The sequence below is a fragment of the Patagioenas fasciata genome, chromosome 2 (assembly GCF_037038585.1).
Source record: "Patagioenas fasciata isolate bPatFas1 chromosome 2, bPatFas1.hap1, whole genome shotgun sequence".
NCBI lineage: Eukaryota > Metazoa > Chordata > Aves > Columbiformes > Columbidae > Patagioenas > Patagioenas fasciata.
In genome coordinates, this window is record NC_092521.1 from 31,184,800 (window position 1) to 31,202,357 (window position 17,558).

Below are 17,558 nucleotides of genomic sequence, written 5' to 3' on the forward strand. Positions count from 1 at the left end.
ATTTGCCTGTGATTATTTCATTTTTTCTTTAATGCACTCAAATGAATGTTCTTTACATAATTAGAATCCCAGGCTAGTTAAATGTGGCTACTTCAGCCATTTGGAAGCAGCGCACAGCAGCTTCACACAGAGAGGGAAATCATATCAGCTTTGCTTTCCCCCAGGAAACAAAGAAAGATGTTCTCCATTTGAAACTAGTGTAATTTATCATTTCCTATACACTAACAGGCTGATGGGTTCGACATAAAGAGAAAGGTGAAACACTGAAACAAATCTGGAAGACCTTAGACTATATGAAATAGAAAGCTGTGCTGCAAGGGACACTGAGAACAGGAATCGTTTTTATTGGTTCCTTGTCAGTATTTAAAATCAGAGTGACAGCGGTGGTGTACTGCTATTGCCTGGAGGGATTGGAAGGAGAAGTTTCTGTAGACAAAGGAAAAAATACATGGTTTTAATCTTTCCAGCTCCCCTAAAAAAAACTAACAGATTCATCAATATCGGATGGAAGATGTCTAAAGAAACCCAAGTGACTGTTGGAACATAATTGGCTATTTTCTGTTCACAGGGTGTTCATATTTCCTTAAATTTTTGTGACAAGGACTTTAGTGCTGAACTGTTGAAATCTGAGTGATAAGATTTCATTGTAATTGATCAGAATGTATATTTTCAGTTACATACGTACTTGTCCCAACAGGTTTGAAATGCACTTTCCTGAACCTCTGTGCCAGCCAGATAAATACTGTTGATGCTTTTTACAAAGTTTCACAAGAAGAAAAGAGAAAAGCGGTCTTAAGAGTATAAATGGCTTAAAAATGGAATTATAAAAAATTGTGAAGAATTGGTTTAAGAGGTGTCATCAAGCAGAGCAGCTCCGCTTAACTCAGCTCCCTAAACCCCTGATTCCTGGAATGAAGGAGAGCACAAGAGGGATCCATCACTATTTGTTATTTCCTTCCATGTCCTTATATTATTTTCTGGACACAGCCAAAGACAACGTGCAGGGAGATACAAACAACCAGAGTTAAAAACAACTCAGAAGTGTGATCAGGAAGGCTGCAGTACCTGAGCCAGGATTTAACCGAAGGCATAATATCTCCTGGTGTGGGAGCTGTCTGGTGTGGCTGCCCGACCACGGCTGAATTCGGGACCTGCTGGGACCATGATGGGGCTGTACTGGGCAGAGTCCACTTGGGATCTGGACAGTAACAAAACACTTACTGGCAGATGTTAGTATTAGTGGAACAGTAATAAAGATGATTATGTTATTCCTCTGTGCAGCCACAACAAATTTGTTGTGCCATTATCTGAAGAAAATTCTCACAACTAAATAAATCACTGTGTCAGGGAACCTCAGACCCCAAGGGCATGTCCTTTTGGTTACATTGCCATAAATCTAGTTTAATACTGCTGCCTGTGAAAGGAGTTCCTCCTGATTTCCTGTGGTATAGACTACAGCAAAATCTGCACTTATCTTTTCTCTCTAGTTATCTAATGCATTTGGACTTTGAGGTTTTTAGCAAGAGGCTTACTGCTGAAGAAAAGCCATGTCCATCTGTGAGATGTGACAATATTGTTCTCAGCCTGAATGGTGAAAATCAAGTCTTACGTTCACACTTGAAGGTCTTAGTTTCAGTGACAGACCTTTGCCTGGTGTTGTATGGACATCAGCACAAGCATCAAGTAATATGGAGGCTTTGTCTCAGTCACTGATATGTTGGACTGGTGAATTTTTTATATTAGACATATCTAAACAAGTAGAGCACAAGGACTAATGATATTGATTCCCAGGGGATTCCTTCATGTTTAAGGAGATATAATAATACCCGTCCAAGTATTTTCTGCACCCAAGGCAGATATAAAGCCTCTCCTTTGTGCAGACTCTCTACATTAGCAATATAATTACACTCTTCATGTTCAAGTCATTCCCATAGTAAGCCTAAGGACAGTTTGTACCTTCCATCCAGCTGCTTATTTCCATGAAACTCATGGATTTAAATCACTGTCTGTCAAGCGTTGCTTCCAGTTGGACATTGTACTCAAAATAGAAACATGAGGGATTGCAGGCAGAGAGACCCCACGCAAAGACAACAGGAGCATCTGAACCTCATTTCTACATGAAAGTGCATTAAAAATGTCATCTAACAAGAACTGCATTTTGGCTGCTGTGTCTAAGCACCGGAACTACCCCAAAAATTCAGGATCTGACCAAATGGCAGACACTCTCTATACTGACGTCAGCATGAGCTACCACAAATGTATGTGCCTGAAGAACCTTCCCCTTCCTTATCTGCTTTAATCAACTGTGATTTAGTGTGCAGTAATTGATCTCTGAATAAAAGCGAAAAGTTGCAGTCGACTTCTCTTACTGGCATTTTTTAAACTGTGTGGAAACTGACACGTGTTACAGCTCTGACATGTGGTAGAGGTGTAGACAGGAAAAAATTCTTTGAATGAAATTTGGTTTCTTGAGTATTGGATGTCAAACAAGTTTGAAAATACAGCTTGCTGGGCCATTGCAGGCCTGCTAATTAGGCTCCTGGTTACTCCAGAGCAGCCTCAAAGAATGATTTGACAGCATAATATGAGTAAAATAAGACTATTTCTAGAAAAGCAAAACAGTGAAATGTGATTTATTGATACACCTAATCAAAACACATATTTTTGTACAATTTTAGCATTAACAGATCATTTGTAATATACATATGGAGTGAGATAAGTAATTTACATAGTCATCTGTTGTATAGAACATTGCGTGGCATAGATCCACTCACTAATAAAAAGACTGCCACGGAGAGTCAAGGCACCATTCTGCTTTTCCTCAAATAGTCTTACAGTGTCTGAATGGCCACTCTTAAAGTAATCGAAAATATCCAGTACCACAAGTATTTTCAGCATCAGTAGTAAGAAAGAATACATAAAGGTCAGAGCCCATTCAGTCACTGGCACTTCTCCTGTAACGCAGAACCCAGCCCAATATTCTGCTCTACCAAGGCAGGTCCCTTAAACGATGTCCTCCCCAATCACCCGAGTTGATCACTCCCCGGTACAACAAAAGCCCGCTCACAAGAAAAAGCCTTTGGGATCACACAATGGGCCCTTCACGAGAGCTCCTTCTGTACTTTTCCAAAGTCGGGCATGACCCAGCTGTTACCGTCTGCTGGAAAGAGCTCTTGGCAGGAGGCACCTCACAGATGCCCGCCAAGCACCAACCCCTTGGCACAGCGAACCATCCCAGTTCTCGCAGGCTGGGTCTCCTTCAGAGACATTTGATTTCATCAGCCTGAGGGGCAGTTGCTCACTATGCCTGCTGCCCATGTGTCTCCAGGTGGCTGTCTGAAGGGAAGGGAAGATTTTTGTGGACCGAATCCATAAAAGAGAAATCGTAATTTTTCATGGGTAATTAGGAAAAGCTGTTTTGAATTTTAAACACAGATACTGTCATTATTGCAAAAGCAACACCTTTTTGGGGCATTTAATTTTCCCTAAACCATCTTTAATAATCATTATGTTTTTATTAGATTTCTAGCCCTAGGCTTAACAATTAGCATTAATTTAAAGAATAAATTACCGACTAAATTTTTTTCCATCATGATTTCACCCTAGTCTTGCTTAAATACTGGAAACTGTCAAGCTACCAGCATGAAAAATAGTTAATCTCAGTCTAAAATTAAGCAGTTAAATTTATCTGCATAAATATAAATTGACATCTTTAATCCCACAGAGAAAATTTTGTATTCCCAGTACCAAATCCTGCCACTTAAGATTGCCTTGGTGTTAAAGTATGGAGATCCTCTTAACATATGATTTAGTTTTAATGTTTTCACTGAAATTATAAAACTATCACATTTCTCTTGAATGGATTTATGCTTTTTCCTCTCCAGCTACACACAACCACTGCACAAAGACCCCAAATTATTGATGTATCACCTCTAGAGTAGTCTTCAAAAGACTAGATGATTGCTCAATCAGCATTCTAGGAATTTGCCTTGGAAACACCCACAGAGCCTGACATAAAATGTGAGAGAAGAGGAACAGACAGCTGTAAAACAAAACCATGACATAGTCCAGAGTGAAAAGTTCGTAGCATATTAAAATACAGATTGATACTTCACACCCTCATAAATTAAGTTGCTTTGGACTTGTTTGTGGCAAATAAAATAATCTAAGACACCAAGTTTTGAATGTTTTTCAGGGTGTAATGCCCATTGTAAACTCTATAGCTGAAGTCTTGATTTAAATTGCTCATCATTTATACACACGTATGTACTCTTTGAATGACAAGTGTACACACTGCCTTAATACCTACATCTGTTCCATCTCATTAAACCCAGCTGTTCTTTACTTTTCCTTGGTACTTTTCAATGGTAGTAAAACCATTCCTCCCAGGCTATAAGTGAAAAGCAGAGAAGGCGTGAGCTACAACCAGCCAGAAGAAGACTGGTATTACCACTTTTCTTGACTTTCCATGCTTAAGTGTAAATTGATCAGGGAAACATATTCATCACATAAAAACAAAGCCAGTTTTACTCTGGAATGCTAAGCCATGCACGGAGCTATGCTGGCATACTTACAGCATTGCCATGATACATACTGGTTGAAATCGTAATGTAGAAGTTCTCCCAGGCAAACTGAGAAATCTTGGTATGAAGCTTGTTCATCTGTTTGTACTTGAAATGCCTGTGTGGTCTGTGCTCCTATATTGTACTGATTGTACCACTGTGCTACTGCCACCAGCTCCCCATGGCACCAAGCCATGCGGCTTTGATTCTTAAGCTCTGACACCTACTAGTGCAATCTTGTTTTTTTCCCTATAGAATAGCTTCTTAGCTAAGTCTAGGCAGGTAGAAGAATATCAGACCCATTTCATCTATATTTTAATAGAAGCTTGTAAAACCCAGCGATGTTACTATGGCTTTACAAGGCTGACCTTGCTCTCCTAAGGACAAAACATGCTGCACAGGTCATGATTAGCTTGATGCTCATGTGTCCTACCATATGTTCATATCAGTATCCTTAAAACCGGGATTCTCTGCTGCAGCTGCTCACAGTGTCCCGTTGAGAAAGAGTCTTCTTTTCCTGTGCTCAGTGATTTCATGATATTTGCACATGTCTAAGTAGGCACCTTGTTCCCATCTCCTCATGGTAGAAACAGTCGGCTGGACAATGGGCATTTGTGTATGTATATGCTGGAAGGATCTCTGCAGATGTCACAACACACGCGTTCCTCAGAGCTCCCGCACCTTGCTACACTGGTGTGGAAGGCTCAGAGGATTGCAAGACAGAGGGATGCTATGTGGGAAAATCAACCTAAAGCCTTTTAAAAGAGTTTTGACTGAAGCTCCCCTGTCCATGTTGGGTCATTTTTAATGTTAACATGGGCTTTATTTGACTTTTACCCATGCTGCACCACACCATCTGTCCATAAACATAAACTTTGTTCCAAATCGGTATTTTGGACCCTGGTTGCAAGATGAGACATCAGTGATAATTTCCTTAATCCAAGTTTCACCCAGCATGGGCCCCACAGCCATATTTGATGTCTATTATAGTCTGCCAAATGCATTTTTAAAGGATGATGAAACTAGTAGCAGTCTTGGAGAAAGCTCTGAAAGCAGAGGAGGCAGGATCAGACCTCAGCCCCATGGCAGATCCTGGAATCAAGCATCCAAGCAATCATCTGCAGAATCATTTGGGTAAAAATTTAGGAACAAACCAGAGAAGGAAGAAACATCATCAGCACTGGAATCACAGCTGATACCAAGCTGATGCTGCCTGGAGAAATATCCCATGTAATCTCATTACCAGTGATTGAAATTATTTTGGTAGCTACTACTTGCTGTGGGATGGGTTTTGTCTCAGTTGAGGGAAGAAGCAATGTGTGCCTCTGCCATCATTAGCACGTGCAATCCCATACGATGGAGGACGAATACCTAAGCCTGCACCTAGGAATTCTTTTTCCCACTAGGCTTTAACTGAACACCGCTTTTTAAGTATTTAACATAGCAGACTTAAGAGAAGTGACTGTATATTTGTGTTTTATTTATCTGTGCATAGTATATACGAAGTTTAGGACACTAACACTAGCATTCAGGCAGTGTCCTGGGTGGTCTTGGTTATGAACACTGTTGGCTGTGTTGATTGGAAAAGTCACTGGAGAGGTACCTGATACCTCCATGTGCTCCCAGAGCAGAGGGGGTAAACAGGAAGACAGATCTGTTGTGAACAGGCTTCTCTATCACAGTTCAGCACCCTGATTACATTTGCCTACATTTTTTCATTCTTGGCAGGTGAAACCTGGTGATTTTTAACTGAAAGCAGTCACTGTGATTCTTACTTCCTCCTGCAACCTGCAGTCCTTCTTCACTAATTCACTGCTCCATCACTAAAGTACAAAAGATTTTTTGCCACAGAAGCAGTCCTATGTGACGGCTGAGAAAATATTGCCTTTTCCAATTAAGCATCTTCAATAAATTAACATGGATGAACTACGATATGATGACCATAACTGGTAAAAAAGGTCGTGTTTGAAGTTTACCCAGGCCTTCTGTCAAGTTAAAAATTATTGCCTTGATTTGTATAAAAATAACTGAAATCTTAAGCCATTGCTATTGTTTCTGCAAGCTAATAATCTAGGAGGCAAATGTTTCTGGTAGACACGCATTAAAAGAAGAGATAAAGGCTTAGTGAACTGTCAGATGTATCTAGGTGTGACTTTGCTATTGGAAAGAATATGAAAATATATTTTCTTTTATCACTTTCCAAGGACAAAGACAATACTGTGATTCCGTCATTGTTGTATATCAGGACTTGCATTTTTTCTAGACTACAGCAGCCACTGAGGGCTTTGGAGAAGCGGACTTCATCCACTGGGGAAGAGGTGAAGAAACTGCACAGTTATACAGGATGAATATGAGCTCTGCCATCTGCATGAGCAAGGAGCTAAAGGAGACAGGGATAGGTGGCTGACGGCCAGGAAGGGTAAGGTGATATCAGAGTGCCACAAGTAGCTGGAGGGTGAGGAAATGGAGTGATCTCTGCAGCAGACCTCTTAATCTCCAGCACCATTTCTGCACTACTGCACTCCAGACCTGACAAACCCATTGGAAAATGCTGTGGTGGGCATAAGGTCAGTTAGGACGTAGGCCTGGGCCTCTTCCATCTCCTGCCCACTGCAATGGTGGGGAGAAGAGCAGAAATACTGGTAACATGTAACCCCACCATTGGAGAAGTAACACTACATGGGGTCAGGACCCTCTCCATTTGCAAACTTTGCTTACTGTCTACTTACTTCTTTAAAATGTTATAATTATTATTTTAAAACATTTTAACCTGCTTTAATAAAGACCTTAGTTTCACATACCATTGGCAGATAAGTACTTCAGAAAGTACAAGAAACAGGCAGGCTGATCCAAACTTTTAATAGATTTCAAAATTACATAAAGCGGTTGCCAATTGGCACACACATGACAAAGTAACACAGCACCACATTTCCTCACCCTATTTTCCTGTGCACCGCCGCTCACCACGCAAAGCTGCAGGCACACAAAGCCCTTGCAATGCCTACCTCTTCTGGTCTGCTCCCAGGGATGACAGATGAGCCTTTGGGTTGCCTGTGCCAGGCCTGCAAACTGATGGTGTCCTAAGCCCACATCAGCCACAGCTCTTTGCATTATCCTTGTAAATGTTGTACTATTTGCCTCCTGCCCTACTACTTTGAAGAACCCCAGGCTTCTTGGCACCTCGTCTGGGTTACAGGCAGTGCCACGTTGCTTTCCCTTTGCCTAATGCTGGTTGTGCATCCCTTAGGCAGCAACTCAGTGCGCAACTGAGCCATCTCCTGCCAGGTGCTCTCATAGCAGGGAATGGCCTCATCAGCCAGGCTAGCAGAGAGAACACTGAACTATCCTGAAATAACAGCATGTACTCATATTTTTTAAAGTCAAAAAGATGCTTTGATATTAAAATAGACCTGGGCCGTGTAGCACCATGCACATTGCCAAGGCATCCCACAGTGGTATTGACAAAGGCTGTGTCTGTAATAACGAATTAGATGTGCCTAGGAACACTCCCAGGTGTTGAGGCCAACTGGCATTGAATGCCTTACATCTATGCTAATACATTGTCTCATCCTCCAAAGCAGAGCTGCTGCACACAAACTACCTACAATGCCATGCCCAGGCATTACTCAGGAAGAGTGTTTGCTGCAATGGGCCAGGCACAGGTTGGGTATGGGTCTGACAGTTTACCAGAATAGATACTTGGAAGTGTACTGGGGCTGCTTCAATCTGCTAGCACAGGACCAGCCAGATTTGCCCTTCTGGTCAACTAAACCATTCTCAATGGTGTTATTCTTTGGTACTGATGTGTCCACAGAGTTTCTATAGCGCAACCACAGTGTATATAGGAAAGGAACATTTACAAATTCCTTCAGTGGCACTTGAGGACTGTCCTCTCCTCAGGCTGGCTGTCTCTGCAGGTGCATTAGGAAAATAAACCACTTTGCAGACACAACACCAGTGTGTGAGGTTACCACCTCACACACTTCCATCACCACTACCTCAAATATTGTGTTCAGTTTCGAGCCCCTCACTACAAGAAAGACATTGAGGTGCTGCAGAGAGTTCAGAGAAGGGCAACAAAGCTGATGAGGGGTCTGGAGCACAAGTCTTACAAGGAGCTGCCGAGGGAACTGGGGCTGTTCAGCCTGGAGAAAAGGAGGCTGAGGAGAGACCTTATCGCTTTCTACAGCTATCTGAAAGGAGGTTGTAGCATGGAGGGTGTTGGTCTCTTCTCCCAAGTAACAAGAGATAGGATGAGAGGAAATGGCCTCAAGTTGTGGCAGGGGAGGTTTAGATTGAATATTGGGAAAAATTTATTCATGGAAAGGGTTGTCAGGCACTGGAACAGGCTGCCCAGGGAAGCAGTGGAGTGACCATCCCTGGAGGTGTTTAAATGGCATGTAGATGTGGCACTTAGGAACATGGTTTTGTGGTGGACTTGACACTGTTACATTAACAGTCAGACTCAATGATGTCAAAGATCTTTTCCAACCTAAATGATTCTATGATTCTATGTCAATCATTCACTGTTTGGCATCAGACTGACTTTATGTTGGCTTGTAATGAAGTCACCACCTGCAGATCTCAGTCATAGTCTGCCTGGGCTGGTGCTGCCTTCTTTGCACAGCTCCATGAAGATACTGCTCTGTGTGCACAAGGTCTTCAGTCAGTCCTTCCCATTTCAGGTCTGCAGAGGAAACAGAGCAGGAGTGACTGCAAAACATGAAATTGTGAAGATGTTAACAGTGGAAATTCCTCAGTCTTAACACCAATCTTCTTTAATATTTCCACTAGTGATTTCAGCACAATAAGTAAGAGCAGTGTTGATGAGATCTGTTAATGTTGTGAAGCTGGGTGGTAACATTAAAAGAAAGGAGGCTTGGATATCCTCTCAGAATTAGCAGATGATCTTCAGTACTGCAGTAGTAGAGACAGGATGAATTTAAATAAAATGAAAGACAATATATTTGAGAATAACAAAACCCACGTGACAACAAGGACCCTATTGTTGCCAGCCTGAGAGGAAGGCATGTGTTTGCCAACTGGCTGGAGAACATCTATGAACCACCACGAGGGGCAATCATATGAAAAGCAAATGAGGTTGCTGGAAGTGTTTGCAGGGATGGGGTCTTATGATGAGCTCTGACTACTGGGCTGATCACTGCTCATGAGGGTGAGTGAAATAGGGAGGAGGGCCAGAGGAACGGGCAGTCTCTTTCATGAGAGAAAGCTGGCAGTCCTTGACTTGGTCACCCTAACAATGGGGGAGGGCTGAAGGGGGTGTACACTTGCTGCCTATAATTGTACAATGGAGGTGTAGCAGGAATACTTCAGAGAAAGGACAATGTTGGCATAAGCCAACATTTGCACAATAGATACAAATACAGTTAGGCTGTGAATGAAAAAATGTTCCTCTTTTCTCAACCAGTTCTCTCTGGAGCAGCTATTCAAGCAGAGCAAGGATGACATAAAGGAAGAGATTTTTAGGTGGTGCTCACTAAGTTCAAAAGAAGAACAGCATGACATACTCGCCTGTGAGGGCAGGGAACAGGGCCTGGCAATCCCTATTTCCACTGCAGTCCTTTTGTCCTACAATGAAGCAGCAGTAGCCTGTGCTTATGTATGTCCTTGTCCCCAAGACCTGGAGAGCACAGAGCGTGTTCAGAGAGGCTGCAGCCTGCATCAGCTGCCTCCACGCATTCTCCTGGATGGTCTCCATGTCACAGACTGCCCCCAGCTGCTCCTGTCCTCTAAGGATCTTTTCCCAAGTTTCATGTCCTTCATTTGCATCCATATAAGCATAATTGAGAAGAAAAACTTCTGTCTACTGCCCCATAGTAACAAAGTCAGGACTGGCAGTGGCAGAAAGGAACAGCAGTGAAGAGAACACATAACCAAACTGCATTATATTGCCTTGTCAGAGGGTTAAGAAATAACAAACTGCATTGAGTGCGATGTGGACCACAGGAGCAGGAACACCAGGATGTGACCCCCAAAATCTGACAGGCCTGACCTGCATTACAGTAACACCAGACACGAGAGTTGGTTATGGTCAGCAGTAGGGACTCCTGCAGACTGTTCAGCTACTTTGGCTGCAGAGATCAGGGAGGATCCTCCATGGCAGCTGGAAGTAGAGTCTGACAGCAGTTGGGCTCGTGCCAACATTGGGTGGAATCACTACAAGAAAAGCAAATGGGAAAAACACCTGTCCCAGTGGTCATCTCTCCCCATTAGAAAAAGACCAAATATGTCTGAAGACATAATTAAAAAGTGTCACATAACCAGCAAAGCCCTGAGGCTTGTTACTATGAAGTGAAGTATCATTAATTGATACTGTTTGTTAAGGAGAGACTCACTTGTCACTGCTTGCACTGTCCCTTGGATGAAGAAAATCCTTAAAGACAGAATAAAACCATTTGCTGTTGTTGTGGAGGAGTCTCTGAAACAAGTTGCACATATGCTTTCTAGCTCTGCTTGATGCCTGCCAGAGAAAGGCTTTTATCATTCAGTTTTTGGTACTAGTATAGATCTGAAGTGAGCAACCACCACAGTTGGTAAATGATGCCAGTTCTGGCTGGGAAGGATGTGAAGAGGTCCAGCAGCAGAATCAAGAGTGCGTTTATTGAAACCCTCTGAAATGGATAGTGACACCAGCCTCTCCAAAGGGCAGTGTCACAGCGGTTCTGCAGAGAAAGAGAAGACATGGCACTGCCCAGGAGCAGAGAGCTGGGGGTGACAGGCCAGCCAGCTGGGCAGCGTTGCACTGACCGAGTGCTGTCCCCCCGTGCCCAGCGAGTAGAGCAGGGCATGGTCAGTGATTGTGATGGGCTCAGGCACAGCCCGGGGATCACCACGTATGTCTGTGTTGAGACAAGTCTGCGGCAAGTGAGGAAGACCCTCCTGATGGAGGGCTGAGTGCAGACACACCTCAGCTCAGGGATGAGCCCTGTGCTGCTCAGGGACCTGGGGAAGTCTGCCCTGGCTGTGAGTGCACTCCTGATCCCCATGAAGGGAGCAAAAACAAACATCAAAAACTCAGCTTTCCCACAAATGGTGATTTGCACCCTTTGTCTGAAGGAGAAGATCTGGTTTTAGAACAGGGAAACAGCTGGGGCAGGAGATTTTGCCAGCACTTTTGGAACTACCTGCCTCAGTTCCTGTCTCCAAGACAGCACTTGCCTGCAGCCCTGGTTTTGTGACAGAAATTGGTAAGGGAGTTGGGAACAAAGCATGAAGTGACATGGGGTGATCACCTTCTGCAATGGGGGATGCAATGATCCAGAATAATGCCACTCCTCACTGCAAAGAAATGAGACTTGCTAAGTACTTGCTAATTACTTGCTAAATACAGAGGAATATAGGATAGAGATTACTTTGGAAAATAATTCATTGCAATCTGGCTGAAAACATGAAGATTTTGAAGCAGTGAACTCAGTGGGCAGCCAGCCTTAGTCATAGGTGTCTGTTCTCAAGGGACAAAATACTTCCCAAGCATCTCATCCTGCTCTTCACCATGGGAGGCAGATCTGACATGGAAGACAGCAATTTTTTTTCCATGCACTCCTGCTTCAACTTCCTCATCTGACAGTCAGACGGGCATCCTGGAGGACTGTACTAACCAGCAATCTTTTACCATTTCAGTAATACACCTGACACCTTTCAAGTGTGCCACCTAGCCACTTCACTAGCTTAGTTTTGCAAACTGCAGCCTGTCTCAGGTGGTGGTGGGTCTAATCAGTCACTACTTTCTGCTGCAAGAAGGCAATTTTACTTTGAAAACTGTTCCAAACACACACAAAATGTTATACTAGTGTAAAACTGGAAGTTTTAAAATCTCTATTGGTGGTACACTTGATGGAGGCAACTGGTAATGTAAGTTTTGCTACTGACTTAAGGAAGAGCAGGAGTAAGTTGTTCCTGTGATAAACTTGCATGCATTTTTTATTAATCTGGAATCACTGCTGCCCCTCTTTAGCTGCTAAGATAGTTTCCAGGGCATGTTTTCCCAGAAACTACTCTCTCTGCAACAGCTCTCTCTTTTCCTGCCTGTGAGGGGTTGCTTTCTGTTTCCCAGAAGTATAAGCTGGGTCTGAAGGAAGAGTACAGGGAGGAGCAGGATAACTAAGGATATGGGGTCCTAAACCATTTTCTCCATGGTGAGGCTGTTGCAAGCAGTTCCCTCTTCTCCCTCTCAGTCTTAGCCCCACCATCCCCTCAGCAGTCACCACAGGTCTGGGTGGACCAGGCGGTCAGATGGATCAGGGAAATGATCAGAGTTAAAAATAACCTTATCCTAGTGAGACCATTTCTGCCACATCAGCTCACATCGTCCTACCTGCCAACATGACCGAGGCTGATTTTGCAGTCAGTGCACACCCATGTATGACCACCCTGCTGTCACCAGCAGTTGTGTCACCCCTCTCCCTATCCCCAGCCCCTGTCCCCAGCCCTGCATCCTCACCCCCTCCCTCCCCTTGCAACAGAGGAGTGACCTGCCCTTTTCCATTCTTACAAAGAGGGGTGGGAAGTTGTGGCAAAGGCCATGAGTGAAATGGAGGTTGTGTTGATGTTCAGTTTAGATCCTTCAAGTGAGAAAAATATTGCAGTTTTTCAGCAGTTTAAGATGGAAGGTGAGAGTGAAAAGGTTTTCCATTCCCCTTGCTCGCTGATGCTGCTATGCTGTGAGTATACAGAAATCTGGTAAAAGAAAAAAAGGCAGTCATTATGCAGAATAACTGAGCATGTGCAATACATGAGAGATTTCCATCACAGATCTGTTCTGGATAACATGCACAACAGAGTTTGCCAGTGTTTCCCAGATTCGTATTTTGCTGGTTATAGGAAATCAGAGATAACATGTCAGGGCTGAATGTATTCACTTGATCTTGTTGTGTGGATGAGGTCAAGCTAACATTACTGGTCAGGAGCAATTACTGCTGCAGACATAAAACTCATTTCCACCTACAGAGCTCTGTGTTGTTCTAAGACTGTGGTTTGGACTTAAATTGAACATAACAATAAGAAACACACATTGATATTAATTGGTCTTTATAAGCCAAATACAAATTATTACAGCAATCATGAAGGTAACCGAGGGTAGGAAAATATTACAGCTATGAAACTGCACGTTGTAATTACTGGTGTTATCTCAATGTTTTATATTCAAAGTTCTCTGTTCTGGATGCTATTAATGAATATTGATTTGGAGAACAGAAAAAGAACTTCTCAGTATTAAAAGCAGCTTAGCTGTATTTAAACCAAGACAGTTCCTTTTCTTCTGCCTTGGCTGTATCTTTAGACCCCCATCTAACAGCAGCTGTGATTTATTTTTAGCTTTTTTTCTTTGCATATTTAAAAGGGTGTTTCCGTATGGTGTGAAGCATAAGCTAGTGTAGCAATTAACTGGCAAAGTGACTGAGCTTTACAGCTCCAAATAACTCAGAAATAATTTTCTGCTATGAATCAAAGACATCTACACAAAGTGAATAGTACATCTCTAGTAAACAGGTATACTCTAGATCTGTCCATTCTAGAGACACAGTGGAGTATGCAAACTGAATTCAAAAGAAGACATCTAGCAGTGAGTTTAAATGCTTATAACACCAAAATACTATCTGAAGTGCTGTAGGGTTGTATTTTTAATTCATGTTATATAAATTGAATATTGCAGAAATCAGCAATACACTGAAAGCAGCATTACCCTGCATCTAATGGAGCATGATCCAAAGGCTACATTTGCATCTAAATACAATGATCCATGCAGAAAAAATCTGGCTTTTATTTATAAACTACAATGAGCTTTTATTTTTCTACTCAGAATGGTCTCTTTAAAGGAAAGGAAGTTCTGTTTTCCAAAAGATTATGAAGAACTGGTTTCATATTGTTTGGATAAGGTACAGTGATCTTGCCACTCAAGACACATTACAAATAGGGAATTATAAAACTGTGAGTATATGAATTATTTTGCTCTGCCATTTTTAACTAGGGAAGCAGCTTTCAGTAAATAAGTGATGCGGGTACAGAGCAAACCCTTTTTACACCACATCTTAATTAAGAATTCATTAACAAGTACTCAGAAAGAAATAATCGATTTCCAGATCGTCTTTGCTTTTCTGTTTTATTATTCTAAGCAAATCTCTGGGATTTCTGCCCCAGAAGACACAAAAAAGCCTTCACAACTAGAGAGAATCCTGATCTCATTTTTGTGCATGTTAGAATTTTAACAACATAAATAATTGTGTTTTTTCATATACATATATATATATATATAAAACTCTCAGACTTCTCCATCTAGTACAGTTCACTATCAGAGACAAGGTAGGTAGTTTCTGACCTCAGTGCCCTCATCATCAGGGAAGCGGAGGAACGGCTTTGCTTCCCTATCCTGTTCTGCTCATTTATGCTGGTTTACACAGCAGGCACTTTAAACTAGTCAAGCATCTTCTCAAGGCAGACTAAGATCAGCCTAGGTCTCCTTCAAGCCTTTCCACACAGGGCAGCCCTTCATACAGCCAGTTAATAAAACGGCAGTGAAACCTGCAGAGATCTGGGCAGACACAGCAACCTGGTGTCTCACTCGTGAAACTTTCCCTCCCCAGCTCCCCCCACCCTCAGTCATCGCTTCTGCTTGGCCCTTCTCCAGGCTGGGTCAGATGTGCCCAGTGGGGACAAGCTGTACCCAGACAGAGCTCAGAAAGGGATGAGAAATCCAGTTGCTTGCAGTGCTTAAAAATGAGGAACATATTTGGGAGACACCTCAGAAAATACGGTTTTTTAAGCAATTGCCCAGTGTCACAGCAAATCTCTGGCATGCAGCTAGACCTTAACTCCTCTTCATCATCTGCAGCCACTCCTTCTTTCCCTGCTCCTTCTGAGTGTGTCTGCATTGCAGTCACTGTTCACAGAAACGCTGCCAGACCGGGTTAAGCTCAGTCAACTCCTGCTAGCTGCTGCTGTAGCAGCAAAAAGCCCTCTTACAAAATCTACTTCAGCAGATTTGTGCATGGCTTTGTTTTCAAAGTTATGCACAGTGCCATTAGTTAGAACTTTTAAAAACGAAGGTCCATGGTCTGTCAACAGAGCTGAGCACCCAGTAATTCAGAGGATTAGTCATTTATTTAGATGCAGATATTTGCACCAAAAAAAAAAAAAGGCAGCCCCATTCAGTTTTGTGAATTTCTGTTTTTGAAAAAGTAATAATCATATTTGGTAATTACATTCTGATGATAAAATCTCTGCTCAAATAATTTTTCTAAACAAAGCAAAGCTCACCAATCTTTGTCCTCTCATTACTCCACAGTTTCCAGTATCCACCTTCAAGGATAAAGGCAAATTTGCGCACAGCTCTCTCCAAGGACTCTTTCTCTGTCATTATGTCTCTGTTTATCCCAGGCTCTCCAGGGACCTGTTCCCTATTTTACTCCCAGCAATGCTTCTCTCATGGTGGGAGGAATGAGAGAAACTGGAGGGAGGGAATGAGGACTTGCTACCCCAAAGCCAGGACAAGTTTTGATCAAGGTTAGACAGCCCAGGACCAAAGCCTCTGTGCTCTGGCCACAGTTTTAGAGACTTCCCTTCCCCCAGCAGGAGGACTCCTACACATTTGTCCAAGTTCTGTGGAGGATCAGGTTCCCACATACTGCTTTACATCTCTGGCAGACGTATCGCATGCCAAAATTCCTCACCAACACCACACACTGCTGCAGCTGTGTCACAAGACACACAACACCACCTCTGTTCACAGGACATCAGTGTCCTGACTCACATGCCTTAACCTTTAATGCATTTGACGTCTTCCCAACATCTACACATATACAAGACACAAGTATGTTGATCCTACAAGCATCAGTCTTCAGGATGCCACAAGCAGAGGCCTGCTCTTCATTTAGTATTTAGTTTGTTTGAATAGTTTGTCCTCCTCCCATCTTTCTCACTACATGTGGTCTTGAGAGACATCCTTCTGGGGAGCAACCATCATGTGGAACAGATGAAAAGAGCCACTGCTTTCTTTGTCTTTTTGTGAAAACACACAGCATTCAGGGCCAGAGGAGAACATGGAAGAGGAGGTTGCTACCACATTGCAGTATGAGGAGCACAGCATGTGATGTGGGACAGGGGCTGGCAGGAGGACAAGGAGGAGGAGAATTCCACCTAGTTCCCTCGGTGAATCCAAGTCAAGTCCACATGCATATTTGTTCCAAGGTGGATGCTGCATACCAGCTAATTTGACCCAATGAATTAAAAATGTCTTCATAACATGAGTGTCTGGTAGCAACTTGTGTTGCATGGTATAACTCACTACTTCTACTCCTCAATTCAGATGACCAGAGCTGAGAACACTAGAGGTTTTTGGAGAGCAAAGGGAGTCCAACACCTCTGCTCCTCTACCAGCCAGAGCATCCCAGATGATGGTACTAATGCTGCTGTTGTTATGTACCAATGGGCTTACTAAGGAAATTAAATCTCTGGACTGTTGAGAAAGTTTTCATTGTTCATTCATAGGTGATTAATTGTTTACATGGCCATCAAATTGCCCTCTGAGGGTTTTGATGGGAAAATAAGTCCTGATGATAAAGTACACTGTCAAAAGTGTCCTCATGTAGTTTTAATTACTTTGGGTGTTAGGCATAAATGTTACTCTAGCAGACAATTATTCCATATATATTTTATTGTGGGTCTAGATGTACACATAAAATTAATTGAATCAAAATGGAATACACTGTTTTGACAGACAGTTTTGTTAAAGAGTGTGCTTCTATCATTAAAGGAGGGAATATAGCTGAAGTAACTTATGAATGACAGCTGGAACATAGTATTGAATAGCAATGTGTAGAGCATGCTAGATATTGAAAATAAATATTTTTTATCATTTCTTTGCATATAAGATGGTGGCACTGTCAGGAGCTATTCTTTCATCTTTGCAGGCACAAACTTATTATGTAAGAAATTAATTAATATGTTGTTACATGATTTCATCTGTGGGAGAGCCATACCTTT

General features: G+C 42.6%; 1 long non-coding RNA gene across 1 annotated transcript; it reads right to left on the reverse strand.

The window, feature by feature from the left end:
• Positions 1-7,418: 7,418 nt before the first annotated feature.
• LOC139827352 (uncharacterized) lies at positions 7,419-16,105 on the reverse strand. The gene is made up of 3 exons (XR_011737875.1): positions 15,834-16,105; positions 13,075-13,259; positions 7,419-9,275 (listed from the first exon to the last, which is right to left on the reverse strand). It is a non-coding gene; the product is annotated as an uncharacterized lncRNA (long non-coding RNA).
• Between the last annotated feature and the right edge of the window lie 1,453 nt (positions 16,106-17,558).